Raw genomic sequence first — 22,090 nt, 5'->3', positions numbered from 1 at the left:
GGCTTTTAAGCAGGCTGTGGCAACAAGTCTCTTTCCTTAAGGCACACTCTGGATCGTATTTCTGCTCAGTTTAGAATGTGGACTTCATAACTGGACTATTTATTGGCCGAGAACTGCCTGTGTTTCATTCTGGCATGTGGCAGTTAACACTTCGCTCATCAGACCACTGTTTCCTCAGCGCAGCCCTTGTCCTGGGAAACTTTGAGCTCTGAAAGAAGTGTAAACTTCGTGCTTGTCTCTTTAGATGGTGCAGTCCAACCCAAAGCTTCAGTGACTGTAATGAAAGAAAACCATTAGCAAAGAAAGAAAAGAAGTAGTAGTTTTTTGTTGTTGTTGTTTTTAAATTGTGAGACTGTGACATTGCTTCTGAAAAGCTGATGCTTATGTTATATCTTATTATAGGGAGCCAGGCAGACTTGATTTTGTGTCCTGACTTTGATAGGTACTAGCTAGTGTACCTCTTGGAGCTTTGGTTTTCTCATCTGTAAAGTAAGGATAGTAAGAGTACCTACCTCATAGGAATCTTGGGCAATTTGGGTGGGCCGCTCTATTTGATGCACTTAGCCAGCCCCTGAAACCAAGAGTGCCCTTGATAAATGTGAGCCCCAGTGCTAGCAGCAAAAGTGAGTCATAGAGGTGATATATTTATATACACGTTGTGAACATGTCTCATTCCAGGAACTTACCAGGACCCTTCTTAAATTTTAAATTGATGATTGACTTTTCATTAAGCCCTGTTCATATTCTTGCTGCCATTTTCTTTTCCCAGGATAACAGCAAGTTGCTTGCTCAGAATCCTGTTCGTTCCAGCTCTGTGCCTCCAGGTCAGCCTCCAATAAAGGCATGGTGCTTGTTGCCAATTGCTTGGTGGCTCCCTAAGTTTTGCTTCAAACCCTTTAGACTCTTTCTCTTTTTCCCCAGCTATGGCCTCTTATTTTCTTCATTCACTTCAGAGTCACTTAGATACAGAAGATGAGAGTTTCTCTAGGTCTTCTGAGAGAGTGGCCAGGTTCCTCCAACAAATGTTCATTTTCAGCTTGCCAAGCTGACTCTTTCTGATTGCTTAAAGTATTCTCTACTTTGTCCTCTCCATAAAGCCTTCCAGACTGACCCAAGAGGAATACTCTGCTGCTGCTTCTATGAATCCTGTTAATGGATCCAGTCTGCCATCGTTGTCTACCGATTCCATAGAATGAAACATCGTATTCCTCAACAATGAATTGGGGAAATTAAGAGTATTCTATAAGAAGGAATTATTAGTCACCAAAAAAAAAAAAACAACAAATTATTAGTGATGACCATAGTAAAACACATATATTAAAACTATATTAGTTTGAATACTATTTGGCATTGATTTTAGATTTGGAGCCATTTTGAAACTTTGATGAGTGACAGATGTTTTAAATCTTAAAACAAGTTATGTGTAACAAATAGCAAATGTGTTTTAGGGAAGAATCACCGAAGGTGGAAAATTTCTTACTATGGCATATGTTCCATGAAATATTTCCGAGTAGACTCCTATCAAGTTTAGAGATATATGAGAAACATGTTTTTGGCTATAATAAAAATGTCGGTACTTCTTCAACACAGAGATAGTTAAATTTTTTTTAAAGAAAATTGTAAACAATTAAAAATATTTTAGTATCTTGTTCAACTCAGGGGATGTGTGGGAAATTCCAAAGGGATTATATGAAGATACATAGAACACAGTTTCTGCCCAGCAGGTTGATATAATGTGTATGTTTTGAGGACAGGGTGATAAGCCAGATACATATGGGACTCTAGTCCAGGGCACAGGTGATGAATACCATATCCAGAGAGCAGTCAACAGGAAATTAAGGGCTCTTCAAAGAGAGATCACTTCCACTGGAGGGGATCAAGAGGAAGTTTCCTGAAGAAGATAGGATTTGAAAATGACCTAGAAAGAGGAAGATATCCAGAAAGGATATCCAGTAGTGGAGATGAGGTTAAGAAGACATTCTTGGTACAGAAACAGCATGAGCAAAGGACTATGAAAAGTATAGGACCTATCGGTAAAATAGCACATAATTCGCCTTGACTGAGGTAAGGTGGAAAAGGAGGGAATTGGGGAGAGGGGAGAGGAAGAGGGAAAGAAAAGGAATAATAGTAATACCTCACACTTACTAAGTCTGCACTATGTGCCAGGTACTGTTTTAAGCCTTTACTTGTATTAGCTGTTTAATCATAAGTAGGATAAGGCTAGAAATATAGATTGGGTTCACAATTTTGACGTTGAATGATGAGATAAGGAGCTTGTATTTTGATGGGCGGTGGTGTCTGAATTGTGAAGCAAGGACCATGGGATGAACTAAGACTATAGCAATAACAACAGTGTTCACTGACACTTTAAATTGAGGTCACTGAGCCCAATTGGGAAGGAAGGCCCCATGAACAGTAGTGTTCGTATTTTCATATTTACAAATTCCCAAGTCTTTAAAGAAAGAGGATATCTTTTTAAATAGAATAGCATGTTTATTTTATATCCCAGAATTGATTTGTGACCAGAGACCTGCGATATAAAATGTTAAGTATCTTAAAAGCAAATAAATTGTTACCTGCTTTAAAGTCACTTAAATTTTTTTTTTTTAATTTTATTTTTGACAGAGAGAGAGAGAGACAAAGACAGAGCGCGGGTAGGTGAGGGGCAGAGAGAGAGAGGAAAACACAGAATCGGAAGCAGGCTCCAGGCTCTGAGCTGTCAGCACAGAGCCCGACGTGGGGCTCGAACCCACCAACCTTGAGATCATGACCTGAGCTGAAGTTGGATGCTTAACTGACTGAGCCACCCACGTACCCCTCAAGTCACTTAAAATTTTAACCTCAAGCTAAAGTGACCTTTGTGAATCTATGTGAGGATTAGATACGATTTGATTTTGAAAGAAAACATAGGACCATAATGATATTTACTGTCACTGATTTGTTGATATTATTATTTAGGCTAATAATATATATGTGTCTATGTGAGGTAACTACATCTTTTTTTCCTGTTAGTTTTTTTTATAGTCCTTGAGCCTTTTTAGGGTACTTGTCTTCTAGGAAAAGTATATTTAAAATATGATGTTGTGTATTTTGATAGACGGAGGTCAAAAGACATGTTTATATTTCAGAAAAATGGAGGGAAAGCCTCACAGAATTTAGGCAATGTTTGGCATACTTGTTGTAGCTGTGTTTTTCCCACGCACAGAAAGAAAAGATGGCCTGTGTTTGTTCTTTGTGATTGGTGGGAAGAGGACAGTGTAGGACTGGAAGAATTTACATCAGGTTCACTTGGCAGGGTTCTGATAGGTCCTTGCTAGTTAATTCTAGGCACACTGTTTCTGTCTTGTTAGTGCGTGTGAACTTCTTGGCTAAGGAATTACAGTGGGACAGTTGTGCTGTCTTATGCGTACAGGATTGCCATCCATTGAGGGTCTCCTGCTCCTGGGCCAGACCTTGTTGTACAGACAGCCATGGCAGGACCCAGCCCAGAGGTGATGCCAGGAACCCCAGAGAGGGGCTCTTCACTGGAAGAAGTGGCTCTGGGCTGTGTGACCTCTTTTCAGCTTACTGGCAACAGGTCCCTCATTAGCATGGGGTGCTGGGATACACTTGGCTCAGGAGGAAAATCCAAAGCAAAGCCTTGAAGAAAACCCAACTCTTTCCTTGCGTGGGTGCCTAGAATGATACATTGTTAGCATGCAGCCGCTGGTTATAAAAGGAAGAAATCAAACCCAAATGTGGAGGCAAGTTTCTTAATGCTTTCATTTCCCACTTGAAAGTTTTCTGTCAAGCAGCTTCCTTAGGGAGATGTGACGCAGTAGGTCATGCCCAGGAAATTGTATTTGGAATTTCTTTTAAGTTTCTTTAACCAAAGCTACAGAATATCAGAATAAATACAGATGGCTGCAGCAACACCACCTCTTATAGGCAAGAGGACAGGAATGATCCAGCCTGTACTTGAGACCCTAGAGACTGAAAACCCTCCTGGCCCCAGCGAAGCTGAGTGTGTGTCCGGAGACCTGAGCGTGCCACACACTCACCTGCACCACCCTGGTAAACAGCTGACGGGAGAGTGGCCAGGATTCTTTCTTTCTTTTTTTCTTTTTTGATTCAAGTTAGTTAACATGCAGAGTAGTATTGGTTTCAGGAGTAGAACCCAGTGATTCATCACTTACATACAACACCCAGTGCTCATCCCAATGAGTGCCCTCCCTAATGCCTGTCACCCATTTAGCCCATCCTCCCACCCACCTCCCTTCCAGAAGCCTTCAGTTTGTTCTCTGTATTTAAGAGTCTCTTATGGTTTGCCTCCCTCTCAGTTTTTATGTTATTTTTCCACCCCTTCCCCTATGTTCCTCTGTTGTGTTCTTAACTATATTTAATCACATTTTCTCAGATGATCTAATAGAGAGTGCTGTTTTTCCTCCCCATCTTCCCAGTTTTTACCTGGGTATATACTTAAACACCTGAAATAAAGACAAGGTTCTCAGCCTCCCTTGAAGCATTGGACTAATTCTGCTAATGCCAAGTAAGGAAAAGTGTCTTGTGACTTTTGGGAAGTGTCTTTTTTAGTATATTCACCCCTTCTGTTATGGATTGAAAGTGTCCCCCTGCAGTTCGTATGTTGAGAACCTAACCTCAGGGTGAGGATGTTAGGAAGTGGGGCCTTTGGGTATGATTAGGTCATGAGGTTGGGTCCTTCCTGAATGGAATTAGTGTCCTTATAAAAGAGACCCCGGAGAGCTCTTGTGCCACATGAAGACACAGCCAGAAGATGGCCATTTATGAACCAGGAAGTGGGCTCTCACCAGACACTGAATCTGCTGATGCCTTGATCTTGGACTTCCCAGTCTCATTTGTTGTTTAAGCCACCCTGTCTATGGTGGTTTTGTTTTAGCAGCCCAAACTGAGACACCTTCCTGCTTCCTACTTCTCACTGATTGGGAGGCAGATCTGGGGCTGAAGTTTGAAGATCTCCTTTAGACCATGAAGTGAATGCTGTATATTGAGAATGGGCAGGAGAACAAGATAGAAGAAGCCTGTGCCCTTGGTCCAGTGGAGCTCCAGCACATGGCCTCTAGACTTTCCACGACAGTGAAATGAGCCTCTGTGAACGTTCAGGCCACTGTTATCTGGGGTTTTCTGTCACTGAGAGCTGAACCTAAATCCTGGTGAATAAGATTGGGGTAACTAAGTTGAAATGAAGATATGCAAAAGAGGTTTAAATTTTCAGTATAGGATACCTTTTTAGATAGTGAACAGTTTTAAAAAAAAGACGAGACAGAACTGTTAGGCTCTGGGATAAATCTATTAGACAATTCAGCCCAGCTATACTAGAGTTGCTTATATGTAGTTCTTTTCATAAAAGTGAGACATTTAAAACTTGGAAGATTTTTCTAAACCTGCAGTTCTCTGAAAGCTATCAAGTTATTCTGAATTTCTTCAGCATGCTCATAAACTTCCAAAACGTCCAAAACTTTGGATCATAAAATGGATTTGTGATTGATAAAATGGATTTGTGATCGATCTAATTGACCGATCTACATTGTGGTTGGATTCATATGATTTGGTTTCCTTTGAAGTTCATTGAGATTTATTTTAAATGGTCTAAAGTTATATCCATTTTTATGTGTGTTTCTCATGGGCTTGCAAAGCGTATGGATTCTATAATTGCTAGAGGCAGGTTTCTGTGCGTGTTAATGCTCTACATTTATTTCCATAGTGTTTATTGTCTCATCCTCTAGAATGTGATTTCTTTGGGGGGTAAGGACTGTGTTTTGTTCACTGCTCTGTTTCTATTACCTAGAATGGGGACTGACATACGGCAGATTATAATTATTGATTGCAAGTGAACTAAGTCAAATCAACTGTGACATTCAAATTGCCTGTAGCATTGATAATTTTTTCTTTGTTTAACATCAACAATTGATGGAAGTGGTTGAAATCTCCTACTATGGGCATGCATTTGTCAGTTTTTTTCCATAGTTCTCTCAAATTTTGCTTCATGTATTTTGAGGTTATCTTATTAGTGCATACAAATCTAGAATAATTTCCCCCTAATAAGTTGCATCTATTCACATTATGAACTTAATAAGGTTTTTAGTCTTAATGTCTATTGTATTTTATGTTAATATAACTACCTCAGCTTTGTTTTTTATTAGTATTTATTTACTTGGTTTTTCTGCGTCTGTTCATTTAGTATTGGGATTTGTCTGGTTGTTTTTTTCTCTATTTCCAGCATTTCCAGGTTCTTTTGACTTGATATTTCTTTTCTCTCTTTTTTTTTAACTTTTTCCAATGTTTTTATTAAATTTTTGAGAGAGAGATAGAGACAGAGAATGAGCGGGGGGAAGGGACAGAGAGAGAGGGAATCTGAAGCAGGCTTCAGGCTCTTGAGCTGTCAGCACAGAAATCGTGAACCACAAGGTCATGACCTGGGCCGAAGTCGGACACTCAACCGACTGAGCCACCCAGGCGGCCCTTGACTTGATATTTCTTTGTAATAACAGTAATAACTGGAATTAAAAAAACCCTATCTGATACTGTGACTTTTAACTGGAAAATGAGTCCATCATATTTACTCTAATGAGTGAACTTTTAGACATGTTTCTGGCATCTTATTTTGTGTTTTATGTGTGTTCTATATTTTTTCTCATGTTTTGCATTTCTTAGATAAATGGTTATTTTTATTGTGAACTCCTTCATTAAATTTATTTACTGGGGTTCCTGAAGGCCTCAGTGGGATGGGCTTTCCTATGGGGAGAGGATTTGTACTTCTTTTTTTTTTTTTAATTTTTTTTTTTTAACGTTTATTTATTTTTGGGACAGAGAGAGACAGAGCATGAACGGGGAAGGGTCAGAGAGAGAGGGAGACACAAAATCGGAAGCAGGCTCCAGGCTCTGAGCCATCAGCCCAGAGCCCGATGCGGGGCTCGAACTCACGAACCGCGAGATCGTGACCTGAGCCGAAGTCGGATGCTCAACCGACTGAGCCACCCAGGCACCCCTGTACTTCCATATACAAATAAGCTAGGAGACGGTTTTAGAAGGTGCATAAAACTGCTACTGGGCTAATCTAACCCTCTTTGTCCTGTCTTAGAATAATAGCCCTGATTTCAGCTGCCTCATCTTGAGGAGGGACTGAGGCTTTGTACTTACATAGGCATTCATTCCCTTCATATAAACTTAACCACCCACTTTTCTGCTTTCATCTTCCTCGTGGATGTTTATCCTCTCTGTCTCTCAGTCCGTCTCTTTACCTTGGGAAATTTCCATTTTTTGCTGAGCCCTACCATACTGTGTTGTCATTTATCCAGGATTATGTTATCATTTATCCAGGAGTGAGTGGTTTTTTTGTAGAATAGTGCTTCAGAGTATGCAGCCTCGTCTACTTTTGGAAACAGAAATCCTCACGTACTTGCTAAGAATTAATAGTATAGGCAGATTTTATAATTTTCAATAAGCAGTTACAATATGTACAAGTTATCCTTCTACCTACAAGATATAACTCTGATTTTCAGGTCTCCTGATCCTTAGAAGATTGTGTTGTAGAGCCTTCAAGTGACTCTGATCTCAGAATGTTCATGTGTGAGTGCAAGGAAATTTTATGTTAAGAGAGAGAACTTGTGCTTCTCGAACACCAATCAAGGATTTTTTTCCCTCTCCTTAAAATATCTCTACCTCTACAATTTGGTTAAGGAAGAGTAGACTTGTTTATATGAACTCTCTTGAGGGGCAAGGGTGGGATGGGGACAAGGAGGGAAAGGGAGCCTACCCCTTTGGTCTTACTGGGGTTCCCCTAAAATGCCTTCAGGGAGCAACTGGAGAACCACTGAGCAGAGGTACAGCATCAGCCACTTACTTAGGAAGTAAATCCTTTCCTGTCCGAGCATTGCAAGGTGCCACGTTTGGTTGAGGGTGGTGAGAGACAGAATACAGAAGTAAGCTGTATGCCGTCATCAGCCCAGCATGGCGGGAGTGGGGAGCCAGCCTCCTTGGCTGTCTATCCCTGGCCTCAGTTTTCATCTTGAAAAGTTAGAGTTCTAGACTAGCAGGCTATTTCATTCTGAATCTTAATTTCTCCCCCTCTATAAATCTTTTGAAATAAAAATAAGTGGCTTTTATAAATGGATTATATTTGGTGCTCCAAGATGCGAATGTCAAACACATGTCTTCGGTTTATATTATAATAAATACGTTAACAACACCTACTACCTTCTATCGAGTATCTGCTCTGTAGTGGACACTTCACATGTATTTATCTCATTTGACCCTCAGAACTATCTAATGAGAATAAGAAAATGAGGACTGACAGGTAAACATCCATCTGTCTGCCTTTAAAACCCTCTCAGGCTTTCCAACACTGGGTTGCTTTTAGGAATCTGCTTTTATCACTTAACTATAGGTTCAAATGAGTGTGGTAATGTTATAATTACAGCTGATACTCATTAGAATTTTCTAGAGGTGTTTAATTTTGCATGAGAGCCATCTTAAATTTTTGTTGGAAGCCTGGAAGGATGGCAATAATTATCGTTTTCTTGTTATTGCCGTTGTAAAGGGACAAACAAAAGTGCTTTGCCCACCTTTTCCCCCTTCCTGCTCAACGCCTGCAGTAAGTAAAATAATTGGCTGAAATGTGTATGCGTTTATGTACATAGTTGTGACTTTCACATCTAACTGATTTTTTTTTTCTATGTTGTTTGGATTAGGGAAAAATTCAGAGGCACAATATGCTCTTAGGAACAAGTTCTTGGCATAGATGACTAGTTTCTCTTTACTTACTTTCTGTGTAATGATAGCCCTTTAACTTTTGGAAGTGGAGAAATTACCAACAATTATTGATTGGGGCAAGAATCAAGAATGAGTCAGAGGTAGACTCTCTATCCTTGTGTCTAGGTGAAGGTGGAATCTAACATGGAGCCATTTGCCACATTTTTCCCTTAGATTTTTGCTGTATTTGTGTTGGAGTTAGCCTTTCAGCCCAACAGAGAAGTTTGCCTTGACTCTTTAAGTTCAATAGTATCCTTCACTGAGTATCTTAGATGTGCAAGGCTCTTCGTATGCCCCATTAGAAAGGATATTTTGGTTATGAGCATTTCTCTATTTGAATAAAAAGGGAATTGTTTAGAAGTCGTAAGGGGAAAAAAACGAGCTTTATAATATGAAACAAGAAAGTGGCCAGGGGCGCCTGGGTGGCTCAGTCGGTTAAGCATCCGACTTCGGCTCAGGTCACGATCTCACAGTTCGTGAGTTTGAGCCCCGCGTCAGGCTCTGTGCTGACAGCTCAGAGCCTGGAGCCTGTTTCAGATTCTGTGTCTCCCTCTCTCTGACCCTCCCCCGTTCATGCTCTGTCTCTCTCTGTCTCAAAAATAAATAAACGTTAAAAAAAAAAAAAGAAAGTGGCCAAAAATCATAGTTGTAATTGTTAGTATTGCATTTTTTTCATATTCCTCAATAAATTATCTTTACACTCACAGAAAAATGTCCTGGAAAAAGGACCACAGCTAGGGGTTCGGATGTGTGAACTGTTAGGACTGACAAGTTCTGAGGGAGGCACAAGTGATAAACCAGAAGGATTTGTTTGCCTGGGTTTTAATTTGACAATGAGCTGTGATTCAAAGGATCACAGTAGAATTCTTTGTGCCTCTCTGGTGATGACTGGGTGCGTGTGGGCTCGTGCTCAGAGTACATTAAACAACTCGATGATGCTAGAGCCACAGATGATGAAACTTTGTTTTGTTGCTTGCAAACAAGGACATTCCCGCAAGCAGGATTTGTTGAAACCTTCCTGTGAAAGATTCTTAAACAAACTTGATCTTTGTTGACATAAGATAAACCAAATAGGGAGAGTGAGTATGAAAGTTTAGAAGGTTCAAAGAATTTGCACAAACTATACTTTTTGGTCATATTCATAAAATGTTAGTCTTTTGGTGACAAGGAGGTCATTTGATTGTACCTTAGAACATTCCCTAAATGATCAGCTATTCCTGTGTGGCTTTTGTCTTTACTAGAAGGGTGGTCATCTAAACAGAAGGACAGAACAAATAACTGAAAGGGAACCAAAGCCCAAATTGTTGAGGGGGATCCTAGCTGCTTTAAGCTAGTTCGCAACAGCTAGTTCCCAGCTAGGCCTGGATGAATTATGCCTCGTGATATTAAAATAATTTGTAGATACGAGTGTGGAGTGACCATCTATAATCTTGGAGGTGCCCTGAAGTACAAGAAAGGGGGCAGAAGAAAGGAAAGATCCAGTACCATTTTTTCAAAATGGAGGCCAGTGTCGATCTTGGAAACCACAGACGAGGGAGGTGGACACAGTTCACCAGCAAAATCTTAGCAGTTTTTGGCATGTAGTGGGAAAAGAAGTGACTGATTTCTAAAAGGTATGAGTTCACCAAGGACAAGTTATGCCTAACAAACTCTGTGTTCTACTTTTACATGGCTTTAGGCTGGTAGATTTAGGAGTTTAAACATAAAGTATTGGGATTTCAGAAAGCATTCCACGTTATGTGTTGTGATAACCTTGGGATGAGCTGGAGAGAAATGTGGTTTCCTGGTTGGTTGCATGATATACCCAGAGTGTTGACTAATGGGTCGATACCAGCTCGGAGGGATGTTCTTTGTGGCGGGCCATGGTACTCTGCCCTTGACCCCATCAGGTTTAACAGTTCTAATATTTTATCATTAGATTAAAATGGAACACATGCTTATTAAATTTGCAGCGACATAAAGATAGGTACAGTACTTAGTATATTGATTGGTGGATTTATAATACAACATAATCCTGAATAATATGAAACTTAGAATTCTGAATTTGACTTTTAAAATAGTCACTGAAACAAAATCTAATCTAAACAACCAATCTGTTGATATCTTTGAGAAACGAAACCTAGGGTTGTAGTTGACTGCAAATCAAGTCTGATTCATTTATTCAGTGAACAAATGTTTACTGTGCCCCTATCCATATCGCTAAGTACATGGGGAATACAAGTGAATAAAATAGAGACGTTGCTTTCAAGAAGCTTCTAGTCTAAAGGAGTACGTTAATTTCCCAGGGGTGCCATAAAAAAGTACCACAAACTGGGCAACTTAAAAAGACCAGAAATTGATTGTCTCACAGTTCTGGAAACTAGAGGTCCCAAATCAAGGTGGCGGTAGGGCCACGATCCTCTTGAAACCTGTAGGGGAGAGTCCCTCCTTGCCGCTCTGGCTTCTGGTGGTGGCCGTGAGGCTTTGGGGCTCCTTGGCTTGCAACTGTGTCACTGTAACTTCTGCCTCTGTCATCATGTGGCATTCTCCCTCTGTGCGTCATCACATGACATTTTCCTCTTGTAAGCGCACCAATCATAGTGGATTAGGGCTCACCCTAGTGACCTCATCTTCACTTGATCATACCTGCAAAGACCTGTTTCCAAATAAGGAACCAAGGTTTAGGACTTCAACATATCTTTTGGGGGAACACCGTTCCACCCATAACAAGGATTAAAAACTATTCGTCCAAGTGGTTGACTGTAATTCTGATAGGAAGAATTGCCTTTAAAATACAGTGCCATGAGAACAACACGAGCTCGGTTAGCTTGGGGGAGGACATCCAGGATGGTTGGGATCTGTCCAGGCAAAGAGGAGGAGTCTCTTTCCAGGAAGAAGAAACAACTGTGCTGAAAGCCTGGAGGCAGGCAGAGAGGCTTGGAGTTCCGAGAAAGTTACAAGGAAACCCAGTGTATAGCTCAAGGGTATGAGGGGAAGGCAGAAGATGAGCTAAGGAGATAGCACAGAGCCAGATCCAGCAGAGCTTTGTACACAGTGTTGAGGTGGCTTGGGGTGGCTACTAAAAACAAACAAAACCAAAAAAGATTAATAGAAGTACACAGGATGGAAGAAGATAATAGGCACACGAGACTGTACTTGTCTGACCACATCTGGAGTGCTTTGTCTTGTTCAGAGTGTCAGTTTTTAAGTTAGTGCTTTTCAAAGTGTAGTAGTTGTACTTTGCTTGTTTTTTAAAAAAACTTTTAAAAAATGTTTTATTTATTTTTGAGAGAGAGAGGGGGGGGGGGGGTAGAGACGGAGAGACAATGCAAGTGGGGGAGGGGCAGAGAGAGAGGGAGTCACAGAATCCGAAGCAGCCTCCAGGCCTGTCGGCACAGAGCTCGGCACAGGGCTCGAACTCAGGAACTGTGAGATCATGACCTAGGCTGAAGTCAGACGCCTAACCAACTGAGCCACCCAGGCCCCCTGTAGTTGTACTTTGAAGTCACGTATTTGCCCTAGAGGAGAGAAATCTTGGGATGGGCAGCCATTTGGAATTATTTGGGTGAGAAGACTTTTCTGTAATTGTCTTGGGGCAGAATTAGACTGATTGGCAGGAGCTACCGGAAAGCTTCTAGAAGTCAGAGCCACACGGAGCCACATGGGAAAGAACAGGGGAATGCCTGGAGAATGAGTCCTTTCTGTGCCTTGGCCATCCATCAGCTCTGAAAGGTGTTCTGCAGTGAAGGTAAGGTGGGGAATGATGTTCTCCAGGGTCCCCCATGAGAAGTATCCGGTAGGTTTTCAAATGTGCCCTTGAGATTTCTAAAATACATTTACCCATACTTTATAATTAAAATGTAAGAGCATTAGAAAGGTTTTAAGATTAAATGTCCATGGGGGATTATGAAACAACTGAATTCTTTAAAAAGCCTTTGTAATACAATGTGGTCTATCAATTATATCTCCATTCAAAAAATCTTTGCGGAATTATTTCAGTGTGCTGGTCTTTTGCGACACTCTGCTGTGATTGTGGTGGGTGTCCTTCCCCTCCCGTCCTTGGTACAAATACCTCTTTCCTTTTCCTCGTGTTCTCTCAGCTGTCCTTAATGTGGCTTGTTCTATCAGATTCGTTCCCAGGGATCAGTTGCCAGTCATTTGTGTTAAGCCAAATAATTCCTGTTTATAAGTGATGGTATGTAAATGTGTACATCCTTTTTTACACCAAGCAAACAGCTTTACGTTCATTGGGGAAGGAAGAACCAGGAGGATGCACAGTGTAAGTAAAAGTTAGTACTACCCAGGTGCCATGGCACCCAGTCCCTTGGGGGGAAGCCACATTCAAAGAAACACTGCCAAAAGTATACCTAGAAGGAACTTGGACTTTGGCTTGTATCTACTGAAGGAGACAGAGCTCTTACTCCACACCAGCACTTCCCCAAATGCACCCCCACCCCCAGCCCTTTGTTACATAAATCAGCCTGGCTTTTTGGCTTTAATTTCTTTAAGTGTGTGGTGTGTGTTTTTTTACTTCTTTGAGTCAAAAGGAAGCTCCTGAACTACAGCATTCATGTGGAGAGTAGCGAAAAAGCTTAGGAAGAGCGCAGGCTGAGCCCCATGGCAGATGGGGTGGTTGTGGAAGTCCAGGCTGCGGTGTTGGGGTTGCTGGAGAAATGGCAGGAGGCAGATTAGATCCAAGTAAGTCAACAATAGATCCAAAGCATTGACGTTCAGCTCATTCTATGCATTTCATCATCCTCTGTTATTTTTGAGTATGCTGATATTTAGAAGCATTTCCAGGCATGTTTTAAAATGACAGACATTAAACTCTCTTTGACCAAAATAATTCTTTTCAAATCTCTGCACAGCATGGTTTCATAGTTGGTTCCTCTTGCAGGGACCATTTCACGTCAGCACTGGGAAATAACAGTGCTGGTCTCCTGGACTTAGCTGGAATTCACAGCCCCGCGTTTGATATTTCTCTCTCTGCATGTTGGTGCTAAGAACTGCCGAAACAGCTCTTTGCAAAGGAGCAACAGTAGTATGAGGATGAAGGGAGTTTATTCATCTTCCTGTTACATTCTTGTTTCCCTACTCCAGGTGTACCATTGCTACATTGTAATACGGAAGCAATATAGAGGCAAGAAGGCCAAGATAATAGTTTTATTTTGGGGTGATACAAAGTGAGTGTTTTTACTTAAAAAATGTTTTTAATGTTTACTTTTATTTTTGAGAGAGAATGTGAGTGGGGGAGGGGCAGAGAGCGAGGGAGACAGGATCCCAGGCAGGCTCCATGCTGTCAGCAGAGAGCCTGACCCAGGGCTTGAACTCACAAACCCGGAGATTATAGCCTGAGCCGAAGCCAGACGCTTAACTGACTGAACCACCCAGGTGCCCCCAAATGAGTGTTTTTAAAAAGAAGTTTGAGAAACTGTGTGAGTAGTACATATATGTGTTCATATATTTTAAATTTCTGCTTAACTGGCAGGTCTTATAATGCTCTATTCTTTTTGTTTTTATAAATCCTATTCCTTGTAGAGCCCACTCTTCACACATTATTTAAATAATTGATTTGTTTAGGGAACTGTTACTGATCAGCCATTACCCCATAGAATTTTTAGAAGATGATGTGATAATCTGACTTTTAAATTGTAGTGCTACTTAGGCCACTGCTATTAGAATTTAAGATCAAAATAGATGTTTCCAGGAACTTCTGATTAAGAATTTACAGATATATAATTATTTTAAGGATTTGGTACTATTTATTAGGGAAATAACTTCAGTTGTTATTAAGTATTTATATGAAATTCAGGATCTTTTTCCAGAAAAGGAAATTTTCAAATAAAGTAAGAATGAGGAAAGGTTGAACTTTGAAGTAAGTGATTTTTAGAAGTGGTTGATTATATTAATTGCCAGAATTTCAAAATTAGTTTTTAAAGATTATGGATGCTGCTTTGTTCTGAGGACCAGGTAAACAGTATTAGGCTTTTTTCTTTTTCTTTCTTTTTTTTTTTTCTTTCAATGACTTCTGGAGTGGAAGAATGCATAAGGTATTCAGATTAGTCATGGCTCCTCCCCCCCCCCCCCAGGAGTACTTTCTCTAAAGACCCCAGCACCAACCTCAGTCTGAACAGGCTGCCCCCCCCCCCAGACACCCCCATGTCCCACAGTCACTCTGGACTTCCCTTACCCATAAGCATACTATATGGTAACAGCCAGTTGTTTTTGTCTTCCTCTGCCTGTATCTCCTTGCTACTTGGACTTTTCTTTAGAAATCGCATTTATTTATTTATTTATTTTTAAGTTTTTATTTAGATTCCAGTTAGTTAGCATACAGTATAATGTTAGTTTTAGGTGTACAATATTGTGATTCAACACTTCCAGCCATCACCCGGTGTTCATCATGACAGTGCACTCCTTAATCCCCATCACCTATTTCCCCCATCCCCCACCCACCTTCCCTCTGGTAACCATCAGTGTGTTCCCTATAGGTAAGAGTCCGTTTTTTGATTTGCCTTTCTCTCTTTTTTTCCCCTTTGAGTAAAGGGTTGGTTTCATTTCTTAAATTACACTTATGAGTGAAATCACATGATAGTTCTCTGACTTATTACGCTTAGCATAATACTCTCTAGCTCTATCCATATCATTGCAAATGGAAAGAGTTCATTCTTTTTGATGGCTGAGTAATATTCCTTTGTAAGTGTCCATTGATTGATGAATGGATAAAGAAGATACATATTTTTATAATATAAAAATATATATGTATGTAATAAAAATATATAAGTTGCGTTTAGACTGTTTCCTTTTGTCTTTTTTTCCTTTTATTTATTTGTTTGTTTATTTTTATTTTAGAGAGAGAGCATGAGTGGGAAAGGGGCAAAGGGGAAGAGTGAGAGAGAATCTCTCCCTGCTCAGCATAGAGGCAAACTCAGGGCTTCATCTCACGACCCTGGGATCATTGCCTGGGCCAGAATCAAGAGCTGGATGTTCAACTGACTGAGTCACCCGGGTACCCCTCTTTTTGAAATTCCCAGAGTTAATCTTTTAGAGAAATTGAAAGTTCATTTAGCAGTCAATAGGTCGAATTCAGTCTATGCAATAATATTCCAAAAATTAAGAAAAAGTTTGGTGAAAATTTAAGTTGGAGAAATTATTTGCAGTCATGGCATATTAATAATTGGAATATGAATGTGACAAGAATGCAGACCTCAGTGTTAGGAACATTATTTCAAGTTATTTTAGTTTTAAACTTCTTTGTTTTCATCTTCTGAGCTTAAATCTTAGGCTCTGAATTATGATAATGAAGAACTGGCACTGCTGTAATTACTTTCCCTGAGCACAGAAGAGAGATGTTTTATTCAGATTTATTTGAAGCCAGCATGAACTTCCAAACCCGTCTCAGCCAATAGTGGTATTTCCACAATCTGCCAAGATGCTAATGATAAAAATCTCTGGAGACACATTGTTTCTGTATTTTAAGAAGTACCAAATCAGAACATGCTTTGCAATATTGAAAATATAGTTATTCAAACAAAATGACAAATTTTTAAGAAAGGACTTTCCAGTGAAACCATAAACCATGAGTACACTGGGCATAGTATCCATCTAAATTTTGTGAACTTGAACTCAAAATGAATCTGAATTCCGCTTGAATTCCTTTTCTGCCACAGTTTGATAGAAGGAATTTTGCTTAGCACTGAAACAAAAGTGACTGAATTCTCACAATGAATTAAATTAGTTAGCTTTTTGGGGAGGGTGTAGGGTGTAGGGTGGTGACTTGAGAGGGATACTTTGGCTCTGTTTAGAAAGAGAATGGCAAGGATGCGGAGAAAGAGGATCTCTTTTGCACTGATGGTGGCAATGCAAACTGGTGCAGCCACTCTGGAAAACAGTATGGAGGTTCCTCAAAAAATTAAAAATAGAAGGGGCGCCTGGGTGGCGTAGTCGGTTAAGCGTCCGACTTCAGCCAGGTCACGATCTCGCGGTCCGTGGGTTCGAGCCCCGCGTCAGGCTCTGGGCTGATGGCTCAGAGCCTGGAGCCTGTTTCCGATTCTGTGTCTCCCTCTCTCTCTGCCCCTCCCCCGTTCATGCTCTGTCTCTCTCTGTCCCAAAAATAAATAAACGTTGAAAAAAAAAAATTAAAAAAAAAAATTAAAAATAGAACTATCCTACGATCCCGCAATTGCACTACTAGGCATTTATCCAAGGGACACAGGTGTGCTGTTTCGAAGGGACACATGCACCCCCATGTTTATAGCAGCACTATCAACAATAGCCAAAGTATGGAAAGAGCCCAAATGTCCATCGATGGATGAATGGATAAAGAAGTATATCATATATATATATATGTGTGTGTGTGTGTGTGTGTGTGTGTGTGTGTGAGTATTACTCGGCAATCAAAAAGAATGAAATCTTGCCATTTGCAACTACGTGGATGGAACTGGAGGTTATTATGCTAAGTGAAATTAGTCAGAGAAAGACAAAAATCATATGACTTCACTCATATGAGGACTTTAAGGGACAAAACAGATGAACATAAGGGACGGGAAACAAAAATAATATAAAAACAGGGAGGGGGACAAAACAGAAGAGACTCATAAATATGGAGAACAAACTGAGGTTGGCTGGAGGGGTTGTCGGAGGGGGGATGGGCTAAATGGGTAAGGGACACTAAGGAATCTACTCCTGAAATCATTGTTGCACTATATGCTAACTAATTTGGATGTAAATTTTAAAAAATTAAAAATAAACTTCAGTTATCTAGAAAGCCCATTTATTTTAGAATACCTTGTTCCATGAAATGACTGTGCCAAATATTACTGTTTGTTTTCTGAGAATGCAAAGAACTCGACATGGAAGTTTTGACTATAGTCTAGAAGCACATACTTGAATTTACTATGCATTTATTTTTTTTTTAAGTTTAGAATGAGAGTACAAGTTTTCAATGATTAAAACAAAACAAAGAAACGTCCATGCACAAAGTTTTACTGAAGTCATTTTGACATAATTTGTTCATTCCCTTTTATTATTTTTTTTTTTAATTTTTTTTTTCAACGTTTATTTATTTTTAGGACAGAGAGAGACAGAGCATGAACGGGGGAGGGGCAGAGGGAGAGGGAGACACAGAATCGGAAGCAGGCTCCAGGCTCTGAGCCATCAGCCCAGAGCCTGACGCGGGGCTCGAACTCACGGACCGCGAGATCGTGACCTGGGTGAAGTCGGACGCTTAACCGACTGCGCCACCCAGGCGCCCCCCCTTTTATTATTTATAAATTACAATTGCCCCTTGAACAACATGGTGGACAGGGGCACCAACCTTTCTCATAGTCAAAAGTCCAAGTATAACTTTTGACTCTCCCCAAACTTTAACTACTAATAGGCTACTGTTGACCAGAAGCCTTATAGGTAATATAAACAGTGAACACATGTTTTGTGTATTGTAACTATTATATACAACATTCTTACTTTAAAGTAAGATAGAGAAAGGAAAATGTTACTAAGAAATCCTAAGGGAGAGAAAATACGTTTGTAGTGCTGTGTGGTATTTATTGAAAATGTGTGTGTAAGTGGGCCTGCGCAGTTCAAGGGCCAACTGCATATGCTACATACAGGAAGGATTTTAGGAGTTCTCAGTAGAAAGAGAGCTCAGCAGTTACCATCTGGCCTACAGCTTGTCTGCCCCTGCCCTGCCCTGTCCTCCTGGACTCTTAGGGTGTATGTGCCATTTCTTCTCCTACCTGACGCTTCATCCCAGCTCCGGATGTCAGTCTTCCACATCTCAAGAACCTTCTTTATCCATTCTCCCTTCTCTATGTTTTACCTCTCTCTCTCTCCCCCAACACTTTCCTCTCAGTGTCTAAACGCAGTAAATTCCTTCTTTATCCAAAGTCCCCCCTCGACTCCATGGCCTTTCATGTCATTTGCTGAAAAAGCCACCTGAACTTGTTTCATTGCCTCACCTCTCATCATTTCTCAGCCCAATGTACCCGGCTTACACCCCCACCAAGCCACAGGTACTTCCTTTGTCAGGGTCACCAAAGATCTGCTCGTTACTACATACCCACATCATGCTTCTTGCCTTCTTTTCAAGCACTGTCCGACCCAGTTGAGTGCTGTTTCCTTCCTCAAAGCCTCACTCCCCTTTTGGGTCAGAACTCCTGGTTTCTTCTACTGCTCTTGCCCCTTCTTCTCACCCCTCCATGGGTGGTGGTGGTGGTGGTTTTTGTTGTTGTTGTTGTTGTTGTTGTTCTCCCCCTCCCCCTCCTGCTCCCCCACCCCTCCTTCCCATTCCTTAGATGTATGGATCTTTGGTGTTTTGTTCACTTCCCTTCTCGTGTACAGTCTTGTTACTGGGTGACACTGTCCATTTAATGATCATCTCTGTGATGATAATTCTCATATCTCCTGCCTTCTGTGCTCTCTTGAGCTTTGTTGAGACCACATGACAGTCCTGTACATACCTTAAAATCAGGGTGGTCAAAAAGAACCGCCTTCTCTTATTCTTTTTTTTATTTTTTTAAAATGTGTATTTATTTATTTTGAGAGAGAGAGAGAATGGGGGAGGAGCAGAGAGAGAGGGAGAAAGAAAATCCCAAGCAGGCCCCACACTGCCAGCACACAGCCCAGTGTGGGGGCTCAAACTCGCAAAGTGTGAGATCATGACCTGAGCTGAAATCAAGAGTTAGATGCTGAGGGGCGCCTGGGTGGCGCAGTCGGTTAAGCGTCCGACTTCAGCCAGGTCACGATCTCGCGGTCCGTGAGTTCGAGCCCCGCGTCAGGCTCTGGGCTGATGGCTCGGAGCCTGGAGCCTGTTTCCGATTCTGTGTCTCCCTCTCTCTCTGCCCCTCCCCCGTTCATGCACTGTCTCTCTCTGTCCCAAAAATAAATAAACGTTGAAAAAAAAAAATTAAAATAAATAAATAAATAAATAAACATTAAAAAAAAAGTAAAAAAAAAAAAAAGAGACACTGAGTGACTGAGCCACCCAGGCACCCTTGTCTCTCTCTCATTCCTTATGTGAAGGACACACAAACCATCTAGAAGCCCTGGGCCTGAATTCCACAGTCATCAGCTTCTGTATCCTTCACCTCCTGAGCAGCTCAGTGGTCCATCCACTCCTTTTCACCCCACTGCCTTCACCCGAGAGCAGGTCTTAGTCCTTGTGCCTTGATTATTCCAGAAGCCTGATTTCCTTTCTTCATAACCCCAGTCTTGATCTTTCTCATCCCTTCCCTTCCCGTATTATAATATAGTCATTCTATCCTGTGTTACGATACAGTCAGAACGATAGTTGTCAAGTTGTAGATCTGGCTTAAAGTCCATCAGTGATTCCCTACAGCTCTCAGGATGAAGTCCAAGCTCTTTGCATGACCCGGGGGCTCCTCTGTTTATCGTGCTTCCCTCTAGCTTCTCCTCAAGCCCCTAAGCTCTTGGTATATAAAACCACTTTTTGTTACTTGCCATTCCCTCCACCCAAAATACCATAATCCCAGCTGCTCCCCTCCCGGACTCCTTCCCACGGCACGTGCAGATGGCCAAAACCAGTTCATCCCTCTCTGACTCCGCAAACTCTTAACCTTCTCCAGTGTGGTAAAATACTTCCTGTGCTTCCTTAGCTGTCCCTCCTTTCATTAAGTCAACAATTGATTCGTCAATGTAATTCATTGGTGTAAAAAGGTTTTAAATGTCTTTAGTAATTACTGTAGAACCCTTGTTTGCTATTCCTGGGATCTTGACTACATGTAGGGTGCATTAAAGAAATAATGTTATCTGGAGCCCAGACTGGATGGATGTATGTCCAAGAAGAAAACGTTTTTTTCTGCCTTCTAAAAAGCTGTGTCTTGGGGCACCTGGATGGCTCAGTCCATTAAGTGTCCGACTTCAGCTCAGGTCATGATCTCACAGTTCCATGAGTTTGAGCCCCGCATCAGGCTCTGTGCTGACATCTCAGAGCCTGGAGCCTGCTTCAAATTCTGTGTCTCCCTTTCTCTCTGCCCCTACCCTATTCTCACTCTGTCTCCCTCTCTCTCAAAAATAAATAACATTTTAAAAATATATTAAAATTTTTTTAATTTAAAAAAATTAAAAGCTGTGTCAGGTAGAGGGTATATATATATATATGTCTGTAGGTGGGTATAAAGGAAAGGCCTTAATGCATGTTAAACTCAATGAGTGCCTTATTAGAAAAAATATCTAAACAAATTCAAGTTAATTCCATGAAGATACCTGCTCTTGGTAAGAAGAGGAATTATCAGGAAATACACCAGAAATGTCAAGAAGTAGCAGCAGTCTCGAAGGGTTGAGATTGCAAGTGGAACCCAGTAGAGTAGGCCCTGCTGATAGCACCTTAATTTTCTTTAGTAGCTTCTGGTTTCAAGGAACAGAGACCATTCAAACTGCGAGGGGCATTGGAGTAATAGTGTTATCAGGAGTCCCCATTGGTTGGAGGTACGTCCAAAAAGAACAGATTTTTTTCTGCCTTGTAAAAAGCGGTGTCTGTAATATTGCCTAGACTTTCTCTGTCTCAGTGCCTTCAGCTAAGCCATGAAATTCATAGCAGTTCTGATCTCATATGGATACTGGGAAGAGTCTTGAAGGAGTAGACTAAAAGGGCTTAGATCAATACCGGGCACGTGGGAAATGCTTAATGAGTCTTAGCCGGTTTTATTAGCATAGCACTTCCGGAGTTGGGACCTCGCTTTGGAAAGGGCCTCTCCTGATGTTGGATGTGGCAGGTATAGGGTGACTGGGCCCAGTAGAGGACACTTCCCTCGGTAGCTGCCAGGGGAGAGGGAACAGGTGGCACCCTCTGGCATTCAGAGTGATTTATTAGCCAGAGATCGCTAAAACCTAACGGGAACGGGGTTCTGTCTGTGCCGAAGCTGCCACCAAGATCCTTGAGCGTGAAAGTGGGGCGCTGCCTGGGCAGATACTCCGGTTACCAAGGTACTGGGGGCTCTGGTTTCTTTTCTTTCCTTCTTTCTTTCCTTCTTTCTTTCCTTCTTTCTTTCTTTCTTTCTTTCTTTCTTTCTCTCTCTTTCTTCTTCTTCTTCTTCTTCTTCTTCTTCTTCTTCTTCTTCTTCTTCTTTGCTTCCTTTCTTCTCCAACCCTAAAAATTGAAACTGGAAAACTTAATGTTTTTTAATTGCTCTGCATCTATCTAAATGAGGCAGCTGGGGATGCCTTAGTCCTGTATTTTTGCCTTTGCTAAATAAAGCTAAATGGGTTCACATTTTATTCTTATTTTTTAAAATTTTTTAAATGTTTATTTTTAAAAAATTTTTAGGTTTACTTGTTTATTTTGAGAGAGACAGAGAGGGCAAGTGGGGCAGGGGCAGAGAGA

General features: G+C 41.1%; 1 protein-coding gene across 6 annotated transcripts in view; it reads left to right on the top strand.

The window, feature by feature from the left end:
* SLC7A2 (solute carrier family 7 member 2) overlaps positions 1-22,090 on the top strand; it is a 76,383-nt gene that overhangs the window by 22,424 nt on the left and 31,869 nt on the right. Inside the window, exons 1-2 of one of the 6 annotated variants that reach the window (XM_030312217.2) lie at positions 12,208-12,496; positions 13,849-13,931. The exons of 1 other annotated variant lie outside the window; for it this stretch is intronic. The gene's annotated coding sequence lies outside the window, so the exon portion shown is untranslated. Of the gene's footprint in view, positions 1-12,207; positions 12,497-13,848; positions 13,932-20,867; positions 21,694-22,090 lie in introns of those variants that run through there. 4 more of the 6 variants (XM_030312216.1, XM_030312215.1, XM_030312223.2 and 1 more) reach the window with 4 other exon arrangements.

The sequence above is a fragment of the Lynx canadensis genome, chromosome B1 (genome assembly GCF_007474595.2).
Source record: "Lynx canadensis isolate LIC74 chromosome B1, mLynCan4.pri.v2, whole genome shotgun sequence".
Classification (NCBI taxonomy): Eukaryota; Metazoa; Chordata; class Mammalia; order Carnivora; family Felidae; genus Lynx; species Lynx canadensis.
This window is presented reverse-complemented; position numbering and strand designations above follow the sequence as displayed.